Here is a 7,560-nt window from a genome sequence, read left to right as displayed (position 1 = left end):
CACACACACACATACACACACACACACGAATCACTCAACTGTACACCTGAAACTAACACAACATTATAAATCAAATATATGTCAATTTAAGAAAAAAAATAGAATGACCTAAAAAAATAAAAATTAAAACAATGCAGAGGTCAGCTGCCTCAGGTGCTGACTCCTAAAATGCAAGGGGATGATCTCGTTTACCCCTCCTCCCCTCAAATCCAGGGGATTACTGGCTTAGTGTAGAAAAGCTACAGGTGGGTCTTTAGACTTTCTTTCAACAAAGATTACCCAGGGGCCTGGATCTTAAAGAACTATGCAGGCTTCAGGAAAACAGATCATCAGTATTCAGTTTACCCTGTTCTCAGTTAAGTGACAATCCTGAATTCTAGCCAGCTGCCCTACAAAGACAGTATCCTCTGGGGAAGATGAAAATTAAGGCTTAATGTAATGATGGGCTCGGTTGCTCAGAGCCCCTTAAAAAAACTTCCAAACACTCCACCCTCCCTTTTCCAATCCTTTTAAGGAACAGGAAGCACAGATTAAAAAGAAGAAAGAAAGAAAAGAAAAAGAAATAAAGTTAAAGGTATGTTAAAACTAGAACTTGCTGTTACATAGAATGGGAACTTAAGTCATTTTTTTTTTAATGTTAAATAAAAGAATGACCCCAAAAGGCCTGAAGACTTTCAGACAGTTGGGTTACATTGAAAAAAAAAAAAAAAGCACTTTATTTAAAAAAAATAACAGATGGAGAAGGAAATGGTAACCCACACCAATATTCTTGCCTGGGAAATCCCATGGACAGAGGAGCCTGGCAGTGAACCCATAAGGTCGCAAGGGTTGCACACAACTGAGCAACTAAACCACCGCCCCTACCCCACCACCATGGACACTGGGTCAGTGTCTAGTGCCACGGTTTCATCTGTGGGGGTTCCAACTTTGAAGACGTTTCCAACAGCTCCTTGTTTTATGCACTTCCATCCTTTAAAACCGAGTAGAATTTAATTAATATTGGAGGTGTAAACATTGTAAATATTCAATAAACCACTCCATTGTGTTTTTTTTTTTTTAGTACAAAACCCCCATCTTTTAATAGTTGATACCTCAAAGAGAGTTTTGAAAACAAAACTGTTATATTTTTTGTTTTCATTATATTTAAAATATTCAGAAGTAAAGTAAATTATCTGGAAAAAAAACAGACATTGTGATTGACCAGAAAGGTAAAGATATATGATCATATTTAAATAATCCTACCTAATAGCATTTACAATGTTTGATGGTTCCGGAGGGCAAATTGCCGTGCCAGGAATATCATTATATCTCCCTCCAAAGTACAGATATTAAAAAACAGATGAAGTCTCTATCGTTTTCTTGATTTTTTTTTCTTATTTTTATAAATGATACCTCACCAGTAAGTTAATCTTCATAAGAAATGTCTCTAAATCTTTCCTGCCTGGGCCTCTCAATATTTTTCTTTAATGGACAGGAAATTAAATACCTTAGTCTCAGTCAAATCAGGACATGGAGTCCCCTTTCACAGCACAGAGATATTGCCTGACCTCTGTTTAGTTTAAGGCTTAAACAGTCAGAAACTTCTGATACACCTGATTTGGTGTCAGGGAAAGGAAAGAAGAGTAGGAAAAATATTCCAATATAGGCACTAATGATATCCATTACCAGAACAGATGAATTATTTATCCTGAGTTCCTATGATCCCCTGGTGCAAAAATATGTACACATCATATCCCATCACTGTGCCCAGCACACAGTTATACTCACTAAATCTCACTTCACTAAGTGAATTAATACATTTCTCCCATTAAAAACAGAAATTCTTAGTTGTCATTCCTGTAATTTACCCACTTTCATTTAGGACATATATTATAGCCCTACAGGCTTCCCAGGTGGCTCAGTGGTAAAGAATCTGCTAGTCAATTCAGGAGACTCAGGTTTGATACCTGGGCTGGGAAGATCCCCTGGAGAAGAAATGGCAACCCACTCCAGTATTCTTGCCTGGAAAATCCCATGGACAGAGAAAGCTGGCAGGCTACAGTCCATGGGGTCATAAAAGAGTCAGACACAACTTAGCAACTAAACAACTTATATCCCCACAGTGCTAAAACATCCAAGTGAAAAAAAAACAAAAATCAGCAAAAACTTTGACTATTTTAGTTGAGCAAAAAAAGCTCTAGAATCTGTACTGTCTAAAACAGTATCCACTAGCTATGTAGCAATCTATACTTAAATTCAATAACATTTAAAAATCAGTTGCTAAGTTGGCCTAGTCAATGTCAAGTGTTCAATAACTACATGTGGCTAGTGGCTATGGCATCAGACAGTACAAGCACAGAATATTTGTATCATTACAGGAAATTAAAAGTTTTGTTGAATGGAAAGTTCTAGGTGATTGCCTAAACTTTTTCCATTTCAGCTTGATGCTCTATGTTTTCATAAATATATCAGGAGCTCAAGATCTTTTCTAAGTATATGTTAGAGTGCCTTAAGAGAAGTGATTTAGGGAGTAAGGATATCCTGTAACTTGGAATATGAAAATTACTCCAAGACTGAAGAGAACTTGTTAATACACACTGAGGTAGATCTCAGTTCAGTTCAGTCATTCAGTCGTGCCCGACTGTGACCCCATGGACTTCAGCACGCCAGGCTTCCCTGTCCATCACCAACTTCCGGAGCTCACTCAAACTCATGTCCATCAAGTAGGTGATGCCATCTAATCATCTCATCCTCTGTCATTCCCTTCTCCTCCTGCCTTCAATCTTTCATAGCATCAGTGTCTTTTCCAATGAGTCACCTCTTCCCATCAGGTGGCCAAAGTATTGGAGTTTCAGCCTCAGCATCAGTCCTTCCAATGAACATTCAGAACTGACCTCCCCTAGGATTGACTGGTCTGATCTCCCTGCAGTTCAAGGGACTCCCAAGAGTCTTCTCCAACACCACAGTTCAAAAGTATCAACTCTTCAGTGCTCAGCTTTCTTAACGGTCCAACTCTCACATCCATACATGACTACTGCAAAAACCATAGCTTTGACTAGATGGACCCTTGTTGGCAAAGTAATGTCTCTGCTTTTTCATATGCTGTCTAAGTTGGTCATAACTTTTCTTCCAAGGAGCAAGCATCTCCTAATTTCATGACTGCAGTCACCATCTGCAGTGGTTTTGGAGCCCAAGAAAATAAAGTCTGTCACTGTTTCCAATGTTTCCCCACCTATTTGCCATGAAGTGATGGGACCAGATGCCATGATCCAAATTTTTTGAATGTTGAGTTTTAAGCCAGTCCTTTCACTTTCCCCTTTCACTTTTATCAAGAGGCTCTTCAGTTCCTCCTCACTCTCTGTCATAGGGTAGATCTAGTATTCCCTGAAAGCAGAATCCTTTGTTTCTTCATTTTTCTATTTCTAGTAGCTAAGAAACTGCAGTTAGTAAAGGCTGAATAATAATAAATATGCATGTGTTCTAATAAATTACACATTCTCATTCAAACACTTCACATACCTCTCATATTTGACACATTTATTTCAGATATCAGAGGTGTAGTAGATTCTGTTGCCTAGAGAATAAAGAAAGGGTTTGCCTATCAGAAGATTTACCTTTTTATGGGATCTGTCTTCCTTTTCATCTTTCTTTTCACCTCCAGTACAGCCTATTTCTCCTGTCTTCTATAGTACTGTGTGGGTGCTCAGTTACTCAGTCATGTCCAACTCTTTGTAACCCATGGACTGTAGCCCACCAGGTTCCTCTGTCTATGGGATTTTCCAGGCAAGAACACTAGACTGGGTTGCCATTTCCTCCTCCAGGGTATCTTCCCTAGCCAGGGCTTGAACCTGCATCTCCTACATCTCCTGCCTCTCCTGCATTGGCAGGAAGATTCTTTACCACTAGCGCCACCTGGGAAGCCTCTATAGTACTGCTGCTGCTGCTGCTGAGTCGCTTCAGTCGTGTCCAACTCTGTGCGACCCCTAGGCCTCATCTAATAATGATACTGACAGGAGTTTACACTGATCGGCCACATATCCTAGACTGATGACGTATGTATATAAGATTTTATTGTGCTTATAGTCTGAAATGTTTGTGTCATTATGATGAAATTTTAATATGAATGTGATGATATTATTGGGGGAGTGAGGCCTTTGGGAGATACTTAAGTCATGAGAGTGGAGCCTTGGTAAATGGAATTTGTGTCTTATAAAGAAGCTCCAGAGAGATCCCTAGCTTTCTACATACACTATGTGAGGATACGGCAACAAGACAACCATGTATTACCTAGGAAGCAAACCCCCCACTTGATCAAGCTGGCACCTTGATCTTGGACTTCCAGAACCCAGGAATGTGAGAAATAAGTTTCTTTTGATTATAAGCTACCCAGTCTATGATATTTTGCTATAGCCGCCCAAATGGACAAAAATGCAGTCCATACTGGTATCCTTCTGAGTAAAAGGGGGTGGTATTAGTAGCTCGGTGGGACATTAGGCATGAGCCAAGGTCATCCAACTGGCTTTGTTCATATACTCCAGTAGTTCTATGCTACTGTAAACTGAATGTTTGTTTCCTCCAAATTCAGATGTTGAGCCCCAATTCCCAATGTATTAGTACTTGGAGGTGAAGCCTTTGGAAGGTGATTAGTTCATGAGGGTAGAGCTCTCATGAATGGAATTAGTGCCCTTACAAAAGACTTTAGAAAGCTCCTTTGCCCCTCTACCATGTGAAAAGACAGCCATCTATTTATGAACCAGCAAGTGGGCTCTCTCACCAGACACCAAATCTGCCAGTACCTTGATCTTGAATTTCCCAGCCTCCAGAATCATAAAAAAATAAAATTTTTTTGTTAAAAGGCCCCCTAGTCCACCGTAGTCTGTCACAGCAACCTAAACAGACAAAGACATATGTATAACTTTGTCTTTAATTTTTTGACCACTAGGAGATGTCAACTTTCCCTGGATTTCTAGACCATGGTTTCAGTAAGATTCAGACAGCCTCAGAAACACATTCCTACACATACAGCCAGATTTATAAACATTCATCATGCTCATTGAGCTCATTTTATTTATGGACTTTGATTAATATACTCTATGTTTCACAATTGTTGGCAACAATTAATTATGAAGGTTTAAATAATAAAGGTCTATATAATAGTACCAAATGCAGATTTCTCCACTGCCCCTCAAGCTACGTGATATTCCAAGATAAGGTTTTTGGTCAGGACTTTGTCAAAATGACAAATAACAGCCTAGGGTCAGGCCATTAGAAAGTGCCTATGAGAACATCATTAAGACTGGACCTTAGGTGAAGAAGGAGGCAGCAGAAGAAGGGAGATGATTCAAAAAGGATAATCCTGAAATCTTGAAATCCTTGAAATCCTTGAAATCTATGTCAGTAAACTTTAACCATAAAATAAACCATAACCATAAAATCAAAAACTGTAAAACAAAAACCAGTAAAAGTCTAACCATAAAATCCATCAGGAGAAGATCCTTGGCCAGATCATTTTTTAACTTCAAAACAAGATTGATTTCCATTCTGTAAATACCTCCTGTTCATTTAAATTAAGCAGCATTCATCCTTTGGCATTCTTCCCCTGGTTACATTGGGAAAGGAGAACTTGATCCATGACTCAACCAGTCTAACAGCACTGTTGAGATGCCTCCTCCCCAAGAAAAAGAGGTAGTAAGGGGGGTGGTCTCAATAACCACTAAAAATCTCTCAGAACATAAAGCTTTCCTTGTAACCAGTTCTCTCAGTGCTCAGAAAAAAGAAACAGTCCCTGCATTTTCTCTTAGTGTAATAGAAAACAATCGATAATGTTCATCTATGGATTTGATCACAACAAGGATGTTTGGTGAAAGAGGAAGTGAGAGATTTCACTGTTTTACAGCAAGGATCCTATCTTCAGTATCCAAGGTGGAATGGGTGCCTGGAGAAATGTGAATACTCTGTCCAGGGTTCTGACATTTGTGTTCACAAAATGGTAACACTTTAATAGAGAAGAGTGCAGCACTGCTCAAATGAGAGCCTCTTTCTTGCCCTTTGAAAACTATCCCTCCAAGATTTTTCCTGAGGAGCAGCATCAGGTAAGAGTGTCTCCTAAGGTCCTTGCCAGATCTTGTATAGCTGTAGCCTGGCCTGGGACTAGGTGCTTGCCCCACAGAGCTCCTGCGGTGCACGGGGATACAACCAGCACAGGTGTGCCTCCTCTGCACATACATTATGTGCACTCAGGGCTGTGTTTCACCAGAATGGAAGAAAGTAAGAGCCTGAGATGGGACAATCTAGTTGATAATCTCAATCACAAAATTACCTATGAGAATATAACACATTTCTGAGTAGTGATAAAAGGAAGAGTTGTTCCATTTATTTATTTTTCTCTATTGGATATGCATAACCATATGGTATCAGATGACCAAAGGTAAAATTGGTAAATGATCATTTATGTCTTAAGATATGAAAGGCTTCCCTGCACGAAGAGAAAAAATACTTTCTCTCACTGATAGATGAAGTTCCCCATTATTAAAGATCCATTCCTTTGGTTTAAGCCTTAACCATGACAGGCTAAGAATATTCATAGCACTTGGCTATTACAGTGAAAATGGTTTAATTGCACTAAGGATTCTTTCAACTCCCCCAGTCAGCTGGAAAACAAAAATACCACCCATAGTTCTTTTGCATTGCCCTTGTTCCTTTGTCAAAGATGAGTTGACTCTATTATGAGGGATCTATTTCCAGGCTCCCTATTCTGTTCCATTGATCTATTTGTCTATTCTTTCACCAATACCACAGTCTTGATTACTGTAGTTTTATAGTAAGGCCTGGCATGCTGCGATTCATGGGGTCGCAAAGAGTCGGACACGACTGAGCGACTGATCTGATCTGATAGTAAGTGTTAAAGTCAAGTGGCACCAATCTTCAAAATTTTGTACTTCTCCTTCAAGATCATGACTATTCTTGGTCTTTTGCTTCTCCTTATAAACTATAGAAACAGGGACTTCCCTGACAGTCCAATGGGTTAAGACTCCATGCTTCCACTGCAAGGGGCACAGGTTTGATCTCTGGTCAGGAAACTCAGATCCTGCATGCTGCACAGCGTGATCAAATAAATAAAATAAGAAAATGAAATAAACTGTAGAATCAGTTTGTCAATTTTCATAAAATAACTTGCTGGAATTTGGGGGGACAGCATTGAATCTATAGATCAACTAAATTTGGAAGAGCTGACATCTTGACAATATTGAGTCTTTCCTCTCAATGAACATGGAATATTTCTTGATATATGTAGCTATTCTCTGATTTCATTCATTAGTTTTTTAGTTCTCATATAGATCTTGTACATATATTGTTAGCTTCATACCTATTTCATTCTGCATGGTGCTAATGTAAACAGAATTTTGCTTTTAATTTCAAATACCATTTGTCCATTATTGGTATATAGGAAAATAATTGAGTTCTGTATGTTAACTTTGTATTTTGCAACCTGCTATAATCGCTTATTAGCTCCGGGGTGGGGTGTTTCTCTGGGGTTTCTTCTTTTTTTGTCTTTTTTTTCCCCCAAACTGTATATCTTTT

The sequence above is a fragment of the Bubalus bubalis genome, chromosome 16, assembly GCF_019923935.1.
Source record: "Bubalus bubalis isolate 160015118507 breed Murrah chromosome 16, NDDB_SH_1, whole genome shotgun sequence".
In the NCBI taxonomy this organism is placed as follows: Eukaryota; Metazoa; Chordata; class Mammalia; order Artiodactyla; family Bovidae; genus Bubalus; species Bubalus bubalis.
This window is presented reverse-complemented; position numbering follows the sequence as displayed.